The 19227-nt window shown below is 45.2% G+C and overlaps 1 long non-coding RNA gene across 1 annotated transcript in view; it reads right to left on the bottom strand.

Annotated features, from left to right (window-relative positions):
• LOC134756762 (uncharacterized) overlaps positions 1-19227 on the bottom strand; it is a 49450-nt gene that overhangs the window by 8173 nt on the left and 22050 nt on the right. The window contains exon 2 of the long non-coding RNA XR_010129863.1: positions 8073-8256. This is a non-coding gene — a long non-coding RNA (uncharacterized lncRNA). The remainder of the gene's footprint in view (positions 1-8072; positions 8257-19227) is intronic.

Here is a 19227-nt window from a genome sequence, read left to right as displayed (position 1 = left end):
GTTTTTCTGCATAGCCGGGCATTCTTTCAGCAAGGCAGGTTTCATGCACTGCCAACCCCAGATTCCTTTTCTACTACTTGTCTTCCTTTCCATGACAGCTTTGCCTCTCCTTCCTTTCTCTGGTACTCGGGTGACCGCAGGCTGTACCAGGAAGCCTCAAAAACTTCCGGCTGGGAGAAAAAGGCCCAAATCCAGATGGGCAAGTATCATGTCATCAGCACACCAGGCAGCAGGGGTCTCCTGGTCCCACCCAGGGCCCAGGAGGACTGGGCTCCATGAAGGGCACACACGGGCATTGCCCACAGAGGGAACCCGGACGCCGCGAAGTCTCCCTTTGACAGTGTAATGTTTCAAGATGAAGGAAACTACTGATGCTCGCATTCAGGTGCACACAGTACATGCTGCTTCCCAGGGTCTCTTGTCCATTATATACCTCCCTTGTTAAACATTGTGGTTAAATACACATCACAAAGTTAACCATCTTAGCCATTTTTGGGTGCACAGTTCAGTGGCATTAATATTCGTTCACATTGTCACGCAACCGTCACCACCATCCATCTCCAGAACTCTTTCCATCTTGCAAAACAGGAACTCCACTCTAAACAACTCTCTATTCTTCCCTCCCCCGAGCCCCTGGCAACTACCATTTACTTTCTGTCTCTATGGATTTGCCCACTCTAGGTGCCTCATATACATGGAATCAGGCAGCATTTGCCCTTTTGTGATTGGCTTATCTCACTTAGCATAACGTCCTGAAAGTTCATCTGTGTTGTGGCATGGGTTAGAATTTCTTTCTTTTTCAGGGCCAAATAATATTTCACTGCACATGTATGGCAATTGTGTTGATCCACTCACCTGCTGCTGACCTCTTGGGTTGCTTCCACCTTTCCACTGTTGTGACTAGTGCTACTGTGAACATGAGTGTCCAAATAGCTCTCTGATACACACGCTTTAAAAGGAAAAAACATGACCAGGCACGGTGGCTCATGCCTGTAATCCCAGCATTTTGGGAGGCCAAGGTGGGTGGATCACCTGAGGTCAGGATTTCGAGACCAGCCTGGCCAACATGGTAAAACCCCATCTCTACTAAAAATACAAAAATTAGCTGGGTGTGGTGGCACATGCCTGCAATTCCAGCTACTCAGGAAGCTGAGACAGGAGAATCACTTGAACCTGGGAGGCAGAGGCTGCAGTGAGCCGAGATCACACAACTGCATGCCAGCCTGGGTGACAGAGTGAGACTCCATCTCAAAATAAATAAATAAATAAAATAAAATAAAAATCAAGGGGAAAAAAGCTGGGCGTGGTGGCTCACACCTGTAATCCCAGCACTTTGGGAGGCCGAGGTGGGTGGATCACTTGAGCCCAGGAATTCAAGACTAGCCTGGGCAACATAGTGAGACCCCATCTCTACAAAAAATACAAAAATTAACTGGGCATGGTGGCGCATGCCTGTAGTCCCAGCTACTTGGGAGGCTGAGGTGGGGGGATTGCTTGAACCCAGGAGGTGGAGGTTTCCGTGAGCCGAGATCGCACCACTGCACTCAAGTGTGGGCAACAGAGGGAGACTCTGTCTCAAAAAAAAAGAAAAGAAAAGAAAAGAAAAGGAAAAAACAAGACAAGGCCATCCTGGGGCTGTGCTTCAGACCCATCAGGCAGCTCCCACGCAAACTGCCTCAAGAGTCACGGCTCCGTTAAACAGATGTGCCCACGTTCCCGCCACTGTGGCATCCCTCGGGAGTTGGGTGCTGTTCACTCAAAATGCCTCAACTCCAGGGAGATTTTAATGGCTTAGGATGAAACCACATAGTGGGAATTAGAGCTGTTATTAGTTTTTAACCTGTTTTAAGCTCATTGTAAAAATAATGTTAACAGTAAAGACGTTTTACCTATGGCATGTTCCTTCCCAGACCTCATAGTTACGCACATACATTTTTTATAAAGTTGTAAATTATGGTGAGCACACATTTTGTATTCTACTTTATATATACATACACATAAATTATATATATACACATATGTACATAAACATATATACATATATATTTAATACATGGTTTAACGATATAGTTGATTCTTGTTATTTGTAGTAGCTATGTTTTGTAAAGTCCCAGTGAACACTGATTTAGCAAATAAAATACTTCCCTACACTCCGCAGTTCAACCTAGGATACTTCCAAACACCAAGTCACTGTGCCCTGACTCATGGAGGGAGAATTTTCTCCTTCTGTGGCTTTAAGACTGGCAGGAAATTGCCAGCCCAGTCCCCTTGGGCCTCCAGTGAGGGCCCCTGTCTCATCTAGAGGAACAGTGCTGGCGGGAGCTCCCATAGCACCTGCTCCTGGCAGAACCAGTCACACAAGGGGTTCCTTGACACCTATGAGTGCTCCAGGGACGGGGCTGCCAGTGCCCCGGACCTCCCGGGGTGTGTAGGAAGTGCAGTCCGAGAGGGGCCAGGAGTCAGGGCCAGGCCTCCCCTTCCTGCGTCCTCCTCCCCCAGAAGCACATCAGCCCATTCAGATGGAGTGCCCCAGCTTTTTATTAAACAGCACATATTTACAAAGTCACATAAAAAGGATTAATTAGAACATTCTTTTCTATCTAATATTTAAAGGCCTTGTTTTCTAGTCCCTTTAATAAAAAAAAAGGACAAAATTAAACAGTGAACATTTTGGGGGCATTTTCCCCTTTTTTCTACCTGTGTACCTTAGAAAAGTTAGAAAGTACAGAAAGGCAGTAAAGCAGCCAGGCAAAGGCATCCTGCTCCTCCAGTGGCCCCGAGGCCGGGATCCCGCTCACCCTGGCCTCCTGCCTGCTCTCTTCTTTCCCACTCTCCCAGTTGCATGGATTAACTTCATATCCCTTCCCAGGTCCCCAGGAAGTTTTCAGATGAGCCCTGGACTCGGGCTTAGGGGAGGTCCCCATTCCCTCCTCTTCTCCCAGGAAGCCACAGACATTTTGTGACCGGTAATCATGTTCCTGCCTTTCACTAGGCCCCAGGTCACTTAGTCCTGATTGATTGATTGCCTGCTCTGCTTCCCCAAGCCCACCCCCAGCCTATCTATGACCAGACCCTGCAAGGCAAGGGCGAGTGTCACCAATGTCACCTCCTCCTGGAAGCCACCCTTGACTACCAAGCCCCCACTTTCATTGTCTCTTTGTCTCTTCCCTGCCTCCTGCCAGGACCCTGAGCTCCTGGAGGCAGCACCATGCCCTGAGGTCCCTGTGTCCCTGGAGTACAGCATGGAGCTTGGCATAAAGCAGGTGTTTGATACGTGTCGCTCACCCACTCAAGAAAGGAGAAGGCAGCTGCTGGACACGCCACTCACTAGCAACTCACAGCTTCAGCTTCCTGGGACAGATGCCTGTGAAGGTGGCATCACCTGGTGCCTTCTGGGCCTTCCACTGTGGCTCAGCCTCAGATCCCGTTCCTGTCAGGAGCCTTGACCAGATGGGGACAGATGCTTATTTGTTTCGTCCCCACCCATTTCCTGCTCCATGACCACCCAGCCCCTAGACATTCTCCCAGTAGGAAGCAATCTTCCCTCTGAACTTCCCGGGAAGGTTTTTTCCCACCTCTCTGCCCCGTCCCCGACCCCACCTGCACCCCTCGTCATCCTGAGACACCCTACCACCCTGGTACCTAGGATGGACTACACAAAAATGTGCTGTCAGAGAGGATGGCGCTCAGATACACACACTCCTGCCACACCTCCCCCAGTGTCACTGCGGCAGAGACAGGGTCCCTATGGGCGGGCGGGGGGAAGCTGCGAACAGTGCCGAGGTAGAGAAGCAAAGCGCAGAAAATCCAGCCCAGGTGAGGGGCTGAGGCCTAAAGATTCTGGAGTCCCAGACCCATGGTACCTGGCCCCACTGAGGCTGCACTCTGGGGCCCAGCTAGTATTTTCTAGGAACACCTTGTCAGGGGCCAGGAGACTGGAAGTGGCTGCAGGGAGCTGGTGCTGTGGAAGGTGGGTAGGAGCTGGCCCTGCTCCACCAGGTGGGGCCTGTGTGGGGCTTGAGCAGCTGTCCCTTATGGCCGAGATGGGGAAGGCCTGACCAAGTGATGACTGAGGGACAGGCTGGTCTCTTCAGGAGGTGATGGGGGCCCGAGGCTGGGGGGCTGGCTGGCAGGGATGGATGAGGCAGGGGAGGGGCTGGAGAGAGATGGGGCCAGGAGGTGAGGGGGCAACTGCTGGGGCCCTCAGAACTCCTCCCAGCTCTGGCCCTTGGCCCTTCACTTGCTAGTCTGGAGAACACTCTAGAAGCCTCTCCTGACCCCCACAGACCTGCCCTGCCCAGGGGAAAGCTCTCCAGGGAAAAAGCCCCTGGGAATGGCGGAAGGAAGCAGCACTTCTAACTAACAAGGCTCCTTCTCTGGGGTTCGCCCGGGGTCCAGCAGGTCCGACTGCCTGGGCCCTCTCCCTGAGGCTCCACCATAGCTGCTGGCGGCTTCCTTCAGGGCACCCGTCATTTCTGTGGGCCCTCCAGGCGGGCTTGCCTTCTGGTAGCACGCCTGGTTGTCTGTCTTGGCTGAGCAGAGAGGGAAGGGAAGGCTGTTTGTGGTCTGGCTGCATGGTCAGGGAAAGACCAGGGTTGGAAATTCAGACATGGGCAGAGCGGGGCGCGGATGCGGGACTGGGCCAGCTGGTTCTGAGTGTCTCTGCTCCGTGACGCGGGCTCCCTTGGCATCTGGGTCCTTGCTAGATTCTGGCAGTGGAGGACTTGGAGGGAGGCTGGGATGTTAGGAGAGGAGTGGGGCTTCCTGCCACCTCTTCCAGGCTTTGCCACTGTCTCTCCAGCAGCAGCAGCAGCAGCAGTAGTCGCTGGAGATGAGGGTCCTTGTGCCCTTTCTTTGGGGAGACCACTGTCTTCCAGCATCCCCGCACAGGTCTGGGCGCCAGTGAGGCAGGGATGGCCCCGTCTAGAGGTTTGAGCATCAGCCCCGGTTGCCCTTCTGTCCCTGACTCTGGGGGTGGGTGGCAGCCGCTGCCAGTGATTATTCTTCTCTGGGTTGTTCAGCACCCCGTTTCTGCTCTTTCTGCCTTCCAGCTACTGTGTCAACAAGTCCCTGTACTGAATCCCCTCTGTGTGACATACCTGTCGTGGCTTCTGTTTCCTGCTGGACTGTGGCGGGCACAACACCCTTTATTGGTTTCCTTGGCTGTTCTCCATCTCTCGTTAGCCATCGGGCTCCACAAGGCAGGGTCCATGTCTGTCTTGTTTATCTTTGTATCACCAGTGCTTGGCAGAGAGACAGTAGCTGCTCAACAAATATTGGTTGAATGAACACGTGGGATTTAAGTCTTCCTTTTTCCTTACATCTTGACTTTGTATTTGTTAACTTCCTGGTCCTAGACAGTCCTCATCTGAACAAGCAAATGTGTGACCCCTCAATCCAAGCCCCTCAAGAATGTCAAGCTCCTCCTTGAGTCAGCTTGCCTTGATGCCATTCTGGTTCCTGGGGCCTCCGGGCAGCTGTGGCTGTGCAGCCCCTGCTTTTCACCTGCCTCCTGCCCTAGGGTGCTGGTCGCACACTGTGTGTTAGTTGCACCATTCCTTCAGTAGAGGCCTATGCCTAACCCTATCCCTTGATGACTGTCTTATTTTTGTATCCCCCTAAGAGCAGAGCATAGAGTAGTAGCATCTCAATAAACACTTGCTGACTTAATAATTGGTATTTGTCTTATAAGAGATCTGTGTTTTTTTTTAAACTTTTGTTTTACATTCTGGGGTACATGTGCAGGATGTGCAGGTTTGTTACATAGGTAAATGTGTGTCATGGGAGTTTGTTGTCCAGATTATTTCATCACCCAGATATTAAGCCTAGTACCTGTAGTATCTTCCATTCTGTAGGTTGCCTGTTTACTCTGTTGATAGTTTCTGTTAGTTATTTTTCCTGATTCTCTCCCTCCTCCCACCCTCCACCCTCCTGTAGACTCCAGGGTGTGTCATTCCCCGTGTGTCCATGTGTTCTCATCACTTTGCTCCTACTTATAAGTGAGAACACGTGGTATTTGGTTTTCCATTCCTGCGATAGTTTGCTATAGATAATGGCCTGCAGCTCCATCCATGTCCTTGCAAAGGACATGATCTCATTCTTTTTTTATGGCTGCATAGTATTCCGTTATGTATAGGTACCACATTTTGTTTATCCGGTCTATCACTGATGGGCATTTAGGTTAATTCTGTGTCTTTGCTATTGTGAATAGTGCCTCAATGAACATATGTGTGCACGTGTCTTTAAAAAAGAATGATTTATACTCCTTTGGGTATATACCCAGTAATGGGATTGCTCTGTCTTTAGGTCTTTGAGGAATTGCCACACTGTCTTCCACAATGGTTGTACTAATTTATGCTACTACCAACAGTGTAAAAGTGTTCCTTTTTTTCCACAACCTCACCAGCATCTGTTATTTTTTGACTTTTTATTAATAGCCATTCTGACCGGGGTAAGATGGTATCTCTTTGTGGTTTTGATTTGCATTTCTCTAATGATCAGTGATGACGAGCTTTTTTTCATATGATTATTGGCCACATGTATGTCTTCTTTTGAGAAGTGTCTGTTCATTTCCTTTGCCCACTTTTTAATGAGGTTTTTTTTTCTCATAAGTTTGTTCAAGTTCCTTACAAATACTGGATATTAGACTTTTGTCAGATGCATAGTTTGCAAAACTTTTCTCCCATGCTGTAGGTTGCCTGTTTACTCTGTTGATAGCTTCTTTTGCTGAGCAGAAGCTCTTCAGTTTAATTAGGTCTCATTTGAGACCTGCACTTTCTAATAAGAGGTCCAGTGACCACCAACAACAAAGTAGTAGCGGCTGACATCATGGAGCACTCACTCACCCTGTCCTGACATGTCCTGTGAAGTCTGTATCCAAACCCTGCAGCTGTCTTACAGGATCCTTGTTCCTCTTTCCTGTTACTCTTTCCATTGTTGAGGAAACTGCTGCTCAGAGTGGTTAAGTAACCTGCCCAGGGTCTCACAGTGATGAGGCAGCAGAGCCAGCCAGGCTTTAAGCCCCATCCTGACTCTATTTTACTGAACCTGAACACACTATGGTCTCCCAGAGTAGGGGCTGGGCCTAGTGGAAAAAGGCCAGGGTGGCCGTAGGCAGCGTGGGTGGCCACAGGCAGTGTGGGAGGCTCACACCTGACTCTCATCCCAGGGCCCCTCTCATCTTCCCTCCTGGGAGGCCTTGCTCTTTCCCAGCCCGAGGCCTTCCCTTTCCCCGTGTTCTCCCTTCCTTGTCTTCCAGGGAACACCCTCAGGAATCAGTCCAACCAGACCCAGGGGTCCCATGGGCACAGAGGTTGGTGGCTCCCATGCCCTGCAGGAGAACAGGAGGGAAGGAAGAGCAGCGTCCTGCTGGAGCCTGGCCCAGGTTGGAAAGAGGCTGCGTGGCGGTGAGAGGAGTGAACACAGGGAAAGAAGCAAAAAGGCAGAAGCGTGAAAGGCAAATGATGAAATAAAACTGGGGTAAATTGTGTTAACTTTTGCTGCTCCTGGAAGTATGGAGAGCTGACGGGGACAGAGGAAAGCAAGGGAGATGATTTTTCCTTTTGGAAAACTCACCTTCTAAGGAAATGTTAGAAGGAAGGGGAAGATACTTGCCTGAGTCCAGGCCTAAGAGGAGCCCCAATTCCTTCCCGCATACCCACTCAGTGACTTTAGTCCACACAGAGCCCTAGGGGCTCCTGGGAGGCCCATAGGACTGGCTTCAGTGAACTTCAAACAGGATCTTTAAACAGAATAAAAGCAGCCGCCAGTTGGAATGAAGGCGATACTGGCCATTTGGGTAAGACATGATAAATGTGTCGAGCTGGAATAGCTCGGGATGAACTTCTAAGACCTCAGAGGATTTCCCTCTGACCCACGTGCAGGCAAGTTAAGCAGCTCAAAGGAAAACATCCAACATCGAAGTGTTTGCATCGTCTCCCTTTTTAACTTTCTGAGCCTGTAGAAGTCTTCTTAGCTGTTTCTTCTTAAGAAGTCAAAAATCTCATAAGTCAACTAGTGACAAGGTTGACAGATAAAGGAATTTACTGGACTCCTGTTCATAAAGCACTTACCTGGTCACAGTCACTGGGTGAGCTGTCAGCTTCCACCCTTCAGCTTGTAAAATAGCCGATGAGTTGACCTGCACCACACAGGTAACGGCGTGGTCGTCCCTTAGCACCTGTAGACAGCTGGCCCAGAGCAGGGCAGGTCTGTGAGCTGCACCTTCCCTAGGCTTCTCCAAGGCACACACGCTTGCTGCATGAAGGAGAGAGAAAATAAATGCATGTCTGTTCTCATCTTAACAGTCATCCATTCAAAAAATTCACCAGTAAACTGCATAAAACATGAACTTTAATGCTACAATCTCATACGTTGCTAGTGGGAATGTAAAACGCAAAAGTTATTTTCCAGCCACTCTGGAAAATGGTTTGTCAGTTTCATAATAAAACACACACTTATTACACCCAGCATTTTCCCCGGAGAAGTGAACATTACACCCACACAAAAGGCTGGACACGAGTGTTCACAGTAGTTTTATTTGGAACAGCCAAGAACTGGAAACAAGCAAACTGTTTCTCAGTAGGTGGATGGTGGAATGAACACCAGTGAATCCATTCCACAGAACGCTACTCAGCAGTAAGCAGGAGTGAGCTACGGATGCCGCCGCAGCTCAGATGGGCTCCAGAGCATCTGTCTATCACGCTGAATCTGCAATAATTTTGACATAGAAGTTATCACTTATTCTTATGTTCAAATATATTATTTTTATTGTAATGCCTCTAGATGATTATGTGTGGCTATTTTAGCCAAGAGTGAAGGAAAGCAATTTTAACTGAATAAAAATGAGAAAAATCACAACATAATGAAATGGAAGTCAGGACATGAGCGGCTCTAGGCTTGTCTATTTCAAGAGTTCATGCACCCAGGTGATTTCTTTTCTCAATTTTACACAGAGAAGCAACCAAAATGTTTATTTCATCTCCCACTGACTCTTATCTTCTGTTTCTGTGTCAGTTAGCTTAGAATTTTGGACCCCAGCTGCATCCAGCTAGCTGCAAAAAACATGATTTCATTCTTTTTGGAGCTGCGTAGTGTTTCACTGTGTACAAATACCACACTTTCTTTATTCAGTCTATAACTGATGGGCATTTAGGTTGATTCCATGTCTTTGGTACTGTGAATCGCATGGTGATACACATGAGTGGATGTGTCTTTTTGTTACAATAATTTGTTTTCTCTTGGGCATACACCCAGTAATGAGAATGCTGAATGGACTGGTAGCTCTGTTTTAAGGTTTTGAGAAATCTCCAGACTGATTTCCACAGTGCTTGGGCCAAGTTATATTTTCACCAAAAGAGTGTAAGTGGTCCCTTTTCTCTATAGCCTTGCCTGCATCTGTCAAGTTCTGATCTTTTGGTGATAGCAATTCTGACATATGTGAGATAGTATCTCATTTGGTTTTGATTTGCACGTATCTGATGATTGAGGATGCTGAGCATTATTATAGGTTAGTTGGCCACTTCTGGGTCTGTATTTGAGAAGTTTCTGTGCACGTCCCTTCCCCATTTTTAATGGGGTTATTTGGTTTATGTTGCTGATTTAAGATCCCTGTAAATTACTGCCTTACACACACTAAGATAACCAGTATTCAAAAGTAAATAGAAAAACATAATCACTTGTAGGTAAAGACATTGAATTTGGAATGGTCATAGGTTGCAGGTTGGTATTGAAATACTACAACAACTTTGGAAAATGGTCTTCACAGAAAACCTCATACACAAGTGTACCCAGTGTCACCACTCACAGTAGCCAAATGGAGAATACAACTCAAGTACCCATCGACTGCCACAGGGATGAAGGCGCTGCGGTGCGTCTGTGTGTCTGTAACCCAGCTTTAAAGAGGAGTGAAGCACTGACATAGGCTGCAACTTGGATGAGCCTTGAAAACACTGGGTGAGTGAACTGAGGGACACATGGAAGTCCACATCCAGAATTGTCCCGTTGACATGTAGCATGCAGAGCAGGAAAACCCTTAGAGACAGATCTCAGGAGGTCAGTGGAGGGGAAATGGAGAGTGACCACTCAATGGGGGTGAGGTTTCCTTTTCGGTGATGAAAATGTTCCCAAACCAAATAGTGGTGATGGTTGCACAGCACTGCGAATGTGTAAAGTATCACTGACCCGCACGTACAATTAACGAGGGCTAAAATGGTAAATTTTAAATTTTGTGTATTTCGACAAAATAAAAACGAGTACCACATTTTGTTTAGTGAATCAACAACAATAACATTTCTGTTTAAATGCTGGATTCCCCATCACAACCAGCACTTCCTGCTGGAGCTTCATCCATCAGCCCCCAAGGGAGGGACTGGAGTGGGTCAGCTGCACAGGTCACGAAGGGAGCGCAAATTCCAACCCACTCAAGAGTCCAGTCACCACCTCCAGATCTGTGTCCAAAAAACAGTTCTTCCTGCGGCCGAGCTACCTGAGCAACAAGCACACAACCATGTATTTCATGTATTTTTTTATTTTTTAAATTTTATTTATTTACTTATTTTATTTCAATTTGATTTTATTTTGAGAAGCGGTTTCACTCTTGTTGCCCAGGTTGGAGTGCAATGGCGCCATCTTGGCTCAATGACACATCCACCTCCCAGATTCCAGTGATTCTCCTGTCTCAGCCTCCTGAGTAGCTGGGATTACAGGTGCCCGCCACTATGCCTAGCTAATTTTTGGTATTTTTAGTAGAGACGGGGTTTCACTATGTTGGCCAGGCTGGTCTTGAACTCCTGACCTTGGTGATCCGCCTGCCTCGGCCTCCCAAAGTGCTGGGATTACAGGTGTGAGCCACCTTGCCCAGCCACAACCATGCATTTTTAAGCAGAAGACACAGTAAGGGGACATCAGTGTGAGCCCAGACACACATCTCCCTATGGGGGTTCACAGGACAGCAGGGGGTGCTGAGGACAGAAGCAGGCACTCAGGAACCAGCAGGGAAACCCAGGGAGCACTTGGCACCACATGGGGGCTCAGGACCATTGTGGGGCTCAGTGATCAGGCAGGCTCAAGGCTCAGCATCAGGGCAGGTGTAGGAAGCAGAGAAAGGCACTGGAGATAGGGTCTTGTGTCACCTTCTCATTGCACCAATAGACTCCCTCCACTACATCTATTCTAATGAATATGAGTGTTTATGTGTTTAGAAAATAATATTTATACTATAAATCTATAGCCATATGGGGGCACATCAAGTTACCCTCATCAACTTATGTGGACCCCATTCATTAGGAATAAGTCCCTGTATTTGAAGATTTCATAAATTAATAATTACGTAGAATCACTTTCTTTTCCAGCCTCCTTTCCTCTCTCTTTCTTTCCCAGCCTCCTTTCCTCCCTTTCTTTCTCTCACATACACTGACAAACACACTGGGTGCTGTAACTTTAATTACCTGATATATTAAAGAAAATTTATTCATTTGCAACTTGACCAGTTTAGCTGTTGTTCATGTTGTCGTAAGATTAAGAACATGTTTCTCAACTGTGCACTTGTCTAAGCTGAGCAGCAGCTTTATGGGAAATACACAGAAACTGAAAACAATCCAAATATTAATCAGCAGCTTTATCAGTAAACAAATTGTGGAAAAGTCACTTACTGGAATAGTACCCACTACAACAATCAATTAATGTTGGATACGCTCAAGGGCATGGTTAAATTCATAAGTACTTATGCTGACTATGATAAGCCAAAGCACATACATATGATTTCATTTTATGAACTGTACAAAGTGAATACTCATTGCAAGTTACGTAACAAAGATCCCTAACTGACTTCTACCTGGTAAGAGGAGGGAAGATGTAGGAAGGGATATTGCAGGAGAAAAAGAGAAAACTGTGAGGCTAATTGATTTGTTTTCTTTGTGAGTGGTAATGATTATGCCAATATTTGTCAAATTGAGATATTATGTGAATATTGTTATTTGTCACGATTACAAATAAAAGTGTATCATTTGGTAGACAAAGATTAAGAGAGAGATAAAACTAATAAAAGTCATAGACTTCTGAATACACACGTCAATTAATCCTCAGTTTTTCTACATTATTTAGAAAAACACTAAGATACAGTCAAATAATATCATGATATCATTATAAGAAAAGGGTTTTGTAAACCTTACACGGAATTTCTAGCTCGGTCCTAGAGTTAATTTAGGGAGCAGTCAGATCCAGTCGTGAGAAACACAGGCCAGACACTGAGACTGGCTCTTACCAGATGTGAGCTTTTTTTTTTTTTTTTTTGAGACGGAGTCTCGCTCTGTCGCCCAGGCTGGAGTGCAGTGGCGCTATCTCGGCTCACTGCAAGCTCTGCCTCTTGGGTTCACGCCATTCTCCTGCCTCAGCCTCCCGAGTAGCTGGGACTACAGGCACCCGCCACCACGCCCAGCTGATTTTTTATATTTTTAGTAGAGACGACGTTTCACCATGTTAGCCAGGATGGTCTCAATCTCCTGACCTCGTGATCTGCGCGCCTCGGCCTCCCAAAGTGCTGGGATTACAGGCGTGAGCCACCGCGCCCAGCCGATGTGAGCTCTTAGACACATTCGTCCCTCCATGCTTGGGGGTTTACGTTCGCATCTGTAAATAAAGGAAAATTTGACTCCCACGGAACATACTTCATGTGCATCAATAAGTAGAAATGCTAATGAGAATTAATTATTTATGAAGTATAATCATTCACATCCACTCTGGGACACAGCCCACTCTGAGGCATCCCTTCCAGAACTCCCTACATAGTAGGAGACAGGCAACTAGGGCCCTCCCTTTGCCGTTGAAAAACAGCCCAGCCCTGAACCTGCAGCTCTGGGAAAGGAGCCTCAGCCCTGAGATTTCCAGGTGTTTCCATTCGGTGATCAGACAGGGAACTCACCATGGAGTTTGGGCTGAGCTGGGTTTTTCTTGTTGCTGTTATAAAAGGTGATTTATGGAGAACTAGAAATTTTGAGTGTGAGTGGACGTGAGTGGGAGAAAGAGTGGATATATGGGGCAGTTTCCCACTGGGGTTTCTCTGTGTTTGGAGGTGTCCAGTGTGAGGTGCAGCTGGTGGAGTCTGGGGGAGGCTTGGTACAGCCTAGGGGGTCCTTTTTGAGGGAAAATGCACAAGGGTGAAATGAAGCTGTGGAAGCTGAAGGCATATGAGGGAAGTGTGTCCTTGAGTGAAGGAGAGAGGGAGGCAGGACTGGGTAGAACTTTCCTATATTTCTGTGCTGTGAAAATAAGGTGCAGAACATAACTGAGTCTTCTGCAAGTCAATGTTACCCCGCAGGGGACCTCCATGACTCCCAGCAATGGCTCTGACTCAGAATCACAGCAGTCAGTCCTTTCATTCAAGTTGACCACATAATGTGGGCTTCAGCACAAGCCACGCCATGGACATCAGAAAGCAGCAGGTGGGCACCTGATCCATGCGCATTGTGTTGCCTGTAGAAGGTGGGAGGAAAATGCCTTCTGAAATGCTGTTTCTGAGTTCTTATGGAGAACACTGGCTTTGATGTTATTTTATTGGAAGCTATATGAACAAATGTGCAGTCTGCAAACAATTGCGATTTTCACATTTACTCCAATTGCATTGTGTCTTAATTTTGCAAGACATCATGGCACAGAGTTGCGTTTTTCACAGATGGTGTTCAGTGTGTCGGGAAAACGCGTTTCCCACTTTTGTTGATTTTTCTCTTTGTGCAGAGACTTCGAGTAGAGCATGTCTTCCGCCTATCCTAACCATCACTTGTTTTCCCAGGAAAAGAGCAGAGATTAGTCTGACTGCATAACCTGGGATAGGAGCTGCTCCTGCACACCTTAGAGCCTGGAGAGATTCCCAGTGTAGTTTTATGGAGTCAGAGAGTTTTCCCATGTTGGGGGATCTTTAGATGCCTCGCTAACGGGCGTTGCTGGTTGGCTGTAATTGAGAGGTTAAGAGTTAGAGCACCTAGTAGCTTATCTCACCATAGCTCCATTATGTAACTTACCACCATTAGACTGCAGGTAAGAACTCAGTCTTGATTTTTCTGACCCCATTTTCTCATCTTAGTCAGTTGTAAGTCTGGTTAAAGAAAATGTTATTGTTTAGTTTTCTGATTAAAATCTGAGAATGGCTGAACTAATGAGAATTAATTTTAAAAGTTTCCAGGTCTTGGGAAATGTAAATGAATGCCCATGCATTTTTTTTTGTGTGGATATAACTCAGTCAGGCACCTTCCTATGAGCATGATTGCTGAATCCTATTGTCAAACTACAACTAGATTTGCTAAAAATTGTTTCCAGTAATATCTGTGAAGGGAGGCCACTCAGCTGACCTTGTCACCTTGCTGCAAGGAAGCACAGCGCACAAGGTGAGATCACATGGGGGAGATCCAAGGCGCAGCTCCCAGTCCTGGCTGAGCTGCTTGCTGGGGGCCAGATGTACAAGTAAACGTTTCAGAAGCAGATTCCCCCATGCCTTCTTTACTTGGGTGCACAGGTAGCAGATGACCAGAAGGAGGTGCTTAGTGCCCACCCAAGGCAGAGGTCCAGTGAGGAGCAGGTGCAGAGAGGAACCAGTCAGGGAGCCTTTGACCACCATTTAGGGTCGTCTTGTTTTCTTAACAGCACCAAACCCTCAGGATTGAAAATGACCCACAATGTCATTTTCAATGTATGCCCTTCTTGACCCAAAGCCGAACTAAAATAAATATGACTCTGCAGTTAACTTTTTGGACCTGGGTTATGTTTCTGAGAATGCCATCAATATCATCACCATCATGTTCATGATGTCAAAATCAATACACACATTTACTCACCACGAAGACAATTTGTCTCACAGAAGAACTGTTTCTTGAATTGAAAATTACATTTCTTGGGAATGGGTCTCTAGGTGAGAACTGATCAATTAATGAGGTAGTACCAAAGAATCAGGAAAATTAATGTCACCATTGTCTTTGGTATCCAGTTATCCTAGAAGTCATGTCAATATTCATTTTGTGAGGAGTCTAGGATAAGTTTGGGCAGTATTTAGTCTATAAGAAGGCAGTGTTTTTCTTCTTATATGGGCATGTCCTAAGTAATCGGTAATCCACTGTGTTATGAAGAACATTGTTCAGTGACTGTTTCTATATCAGTTCCTTTCATGACCCATTTTTTCTTTTTCACAAACAAATCATTCCGAGGATTCTCATTATTCCTTGATTGAGAAAGGTTTTACCAAACACAGCTGAAGTCCAGGTACACACCTTCCTGAATGAGCCTTCACTCTGAGAAAGGCACAACCTGTTTCCATGTGGAATCTTCTCTCAGAGTGGCACACATATTACCATATGGTTAGGCTTATACACTGAGGCTATGCCCCATGTGGGTCCCTGCTTTTCTGGTGCAGGTTAGTGTCTCCATCCTCAAAGACACTGGCGTCATTGATATTTATGGCCTGCCACACCCTCTGTCTGTCCATCAGTGTCCAGAATGGTGAAGCAGCCCAACAAAGGAATGGAGGAAGATCTCAAATTTTCCTATGGAGGAGACAGAATGCCAAGCACAGGGATTGAAATCCCTCACATCCCTGCTGGGTCAAATTCTGAGTGGGGCCTCGTGAAGCACCCCTGGGGCAGTGCCCTAGAAAATACCTCAGTATTTCCATAGGAGAAATTCATTGAAAGACAAATCAATTATTTTTATTATAGAATTTTAGAACTTTTGCTTTTCTCATGTGACAGTTGTACAATATCAGTTTTACCAAATACTATATTTTATATATATATATGCTTCATGATGTCTACAGAAATGGCTGTTGGAATTTAGGGTTGAATATCTATATGTATATATTCCAAGATAAATCTCAGTAGACATCATAAAATTAGTTTGAATATCTGTAGGCAAGATGATGACTTTCAAACAAGGTATAACAAGTGAGACTAGATGTATCTTTCCACCAGAAATAACTGGAAAACACAGTGAAATATCTTAAACACATTTTTAAGCTGTTTGACATCAGGCAACAAAGACAGTGGCCAATGAGATGGGGAAAATAATCAAAAAGAGCCCTGTGATGAATGCACAATCAGATACTTCCCTAAGGGAGCTTCCAGGCCACAGTGTTGGTGTAGAACCAGGTAGATTTGGAGTTGAGGAAAGGGAGCTGGAAAACCAGATAGGCCAAGACGTGTGAAGACCCCAGTATAGACACTGGATTGCAGAACACTGTTCAGAGAGAGAGCCCCACAGAAGGTAGGAGAGAGACCCAGGCTTGAGAGAGTGCAGATCAGTGTGTGGGACACAGGGCAAGTTGGACATGAGGACACGTCCTAATAGAGGGAGCTGTCTTCAAAATATACAACTATCTAAAAATATACAAAATATTTGCCTAAAAAGTTTAAAATATGCAGAAATGTACCATAATAAAGCCAAATAAAAGACAGGTGGATTCACTACATGAAAACTTGAGAGAAGTGTGTTTCCAAGCAAATGATAATACCAACGAGGGATGGCAATTGGCTTAAGAGAAAGACATTCAGAACGTGAAGAAGCTTCAAACACAAATATGAATAGAGTCATCTAATTACCAGAGTGGTGGCATGAGGAGCCTTAAGCTTTCCAATGAAACAATCACTTCTGGTAAAACAAACAAACAAAAAAAAAAACACTGTAAATCTCAACCATTAAAAATCAATGGGCATTATTCTAAGAAAATGCAGTAAATAAAAATTGATTGATAAAATGTACTGCTATAGACTGAATGTTTATTACCCCCGACAATGCCTGTGTTGGAATTCTAAACCCAACGTGATGGTGTTAGGAGGTGGGGGCTTTGGTAAACGAATAGGTGTTTTGGGGAGGTGTCGAGGTGCTATCTTTATAAGTAGGATTAGTGCCTTTTATGAGAAACTTCAGAGACTTTTCTGTCCTCTTCCCCCATGTAAGGACACAGTAGGAAGATGGTCATCTATGAAGAAGGAATTGGGTCTTCACCAGATACCAATTTCAAAAGCATCTTGATCTTTAACTTCCTAGCCTTGAGAATTCAGAAAAATATGTTTATGTTATTTTGGAGCCACCCACTTTATGGAGTTCTCTTATAGCAGTTAAAACAGAATAAATCATTTACCAAGTCTCAGTAAGGGCAGTGAGGGTCCATCATACTTGTGAGATGAGAATTACTCTCATTTGCAACTCAGGATGACAGAAGCTTGACGTTGAACTGATCTGACAAGAAGATGGTGCTTCCTCTCCCCAGATCTCAGTTGAGGCCCTGGAGTCAGATCTCTATGGCGGAGACTAAATTCCCGTCTGTGATGTGATGGATTCCTATCTCTTCCCAGCCCCACTTACAAGACAGAGCTTCTATGCCATGTGCTGTAGGACAAGAACAGGGGGCACCCAATTATTCTCACCCCAGCCCACTTGTAGGGTAGAGGATCCGGGTAGCTTTCTGGGAGAGGCACAATGGGGTTATAGGAGTCCTCCATTCCCATGCGGGTTTCTGTTCTTAAAGCAGGAGTGTCCCTCTGAGATACAGGAAGCTTTTCTTCTGCAACAAGGAAGGGGCAGTTATATTTTTATAGTTAAAGTAGCAGGGCATGAAAAATAGAGATACAAAACTCTCTCTAAAGGGTGCGACTTTATTTGCAGTTGAATGTGAATAATTTCTACCACAAGGTTCTCCTAAAATATGTGATATATTTTTATGGTAAATAATTAATGGAAAGCTGACAGCTCCACGAGAGCAATATGTTAAACAATAATACACTCAGTTTAGCTGAGAGAATGAGAAAAATCAGAATTTAAGAATAATCAGCAGGGCACTGTGGCACATGCCTGTATTTCTAACTAGTCAGGACACTAGGGTGGAATGATCATCTGAGCCCAGGATTTCAAGGCCAGCCTGTGAAATATTGCTAGACTCAATTTCTTGAAAAAGAAAATTATGGGTCATGACAAATCTCAAAACCTGATCCTCCAAATAGGAATAAATTTAATTGCATTTGACTGTGGATCAATTTATGACACAAAATAGTGACACCATACCAGCAATGAGTGCAAAAAACAACATCTAGTTGTTACATTAAGAGATACTGACACCCAAACAGAGACATCAGGTAAACAGGTTGTCAAAGGCAACACTGCCGAATGACAGCTTTTCCATGGCTTTTGTGTATCTATCCAGGGATGCACCTGTGAACAATGACATCATGCCTTTTATAATGTAAGGTAAAGAGACATCACTACCCATCTGACAAAGGATTCATATTGAGAATATGCAAGGATCTCAAACAACTCTACAGGAAAAACATCTAGTAAACCAAATGAAAACCAGGCAAAGATTTTTTCTCAAAATAAGACTTACAAATGGCAAACAAGCATATGAAATTGTGCTCTACAGCACTGATCATCAGAAAAATGCAAAAGAAAAATACAAGAAAATATCATCTTGTCCCATTTGAAATGGCTTTTATGCAAAAGGCAGGCAATAACAAATGCTGGTGAGGATATGGAGAAAAGGGAATCCTCATACCCTCATAAACTTGGTGGGCATTTAAATTGGTACAACCATTATAAAGAACAGTTTTGAATTTCCTTAAAAAAGTAGTAGCAGAGCTATCATATGATCAGCAGTTCTACTGCTGGTATATGTGCCCCCCAAAAAGAAAATTAATATGTCAAAGGAATATCTGCACTATCATATTTGTTATAGCACTTTTTATAATAACCAAAATTTGAAAGCAGCCTAAGTGTCCATCAACAGATGAATGGATAGATAAAATGTGGTGCATATAGGATATGGGTTAATATTATGTCATAAAAATGAGTCAGATTCTGTCATTTGCAACAACATGGATGAAACTGGTGTTCATTATATCGATTGAAATAAGCCCAGAAGAGAAAGACAAACTTCACATGCTCTCATTTATTTCTGGATGGTAAAAATTGAGACAATTGAACTCGTGGAGAGAGAGAGTAAAAATATGGTAACCAGAGGCTGGGAAGGTCTGTGGTTGATGGGGGTTATTGGGGATGGTAAAAGGGTACAAAAGGTAGTTAGAGATAATGAATAAAACCTAATATTTGATAACACAACAGCGTAAGTGTAGTCCTTAATAATTTAATTGTAGATTTAAAAATAACTAAAAATGGGCCGGGCGCAGTGGCTCACACCTGTAATCTCAGCACTTTGGGAGGCTGAGACGGGTGGGTCACGAGGTCAGGAGATCGAGA

Source organism: Gorilla gorilla, chromosome 12 (assembly GCF_029281585.2).
Source record: "Gorilla gorilla gorilla isolate KB3781 chromosome 12, NHGRI_mGorGor1-v2.1_pri, whole genome shotgun sequence".
NCBI classification, from domain to species: domain Eukaryota; kingdom Metazoa; phylum Chordata; class Mammalia; order Primates; family Hominidae; genus Gorilla; species Gorilla gorilla.
Note: the sequence above shows the minus strand (reverse complement) of the source record. Positions and strands in the feature narration are given on the sequence as shown.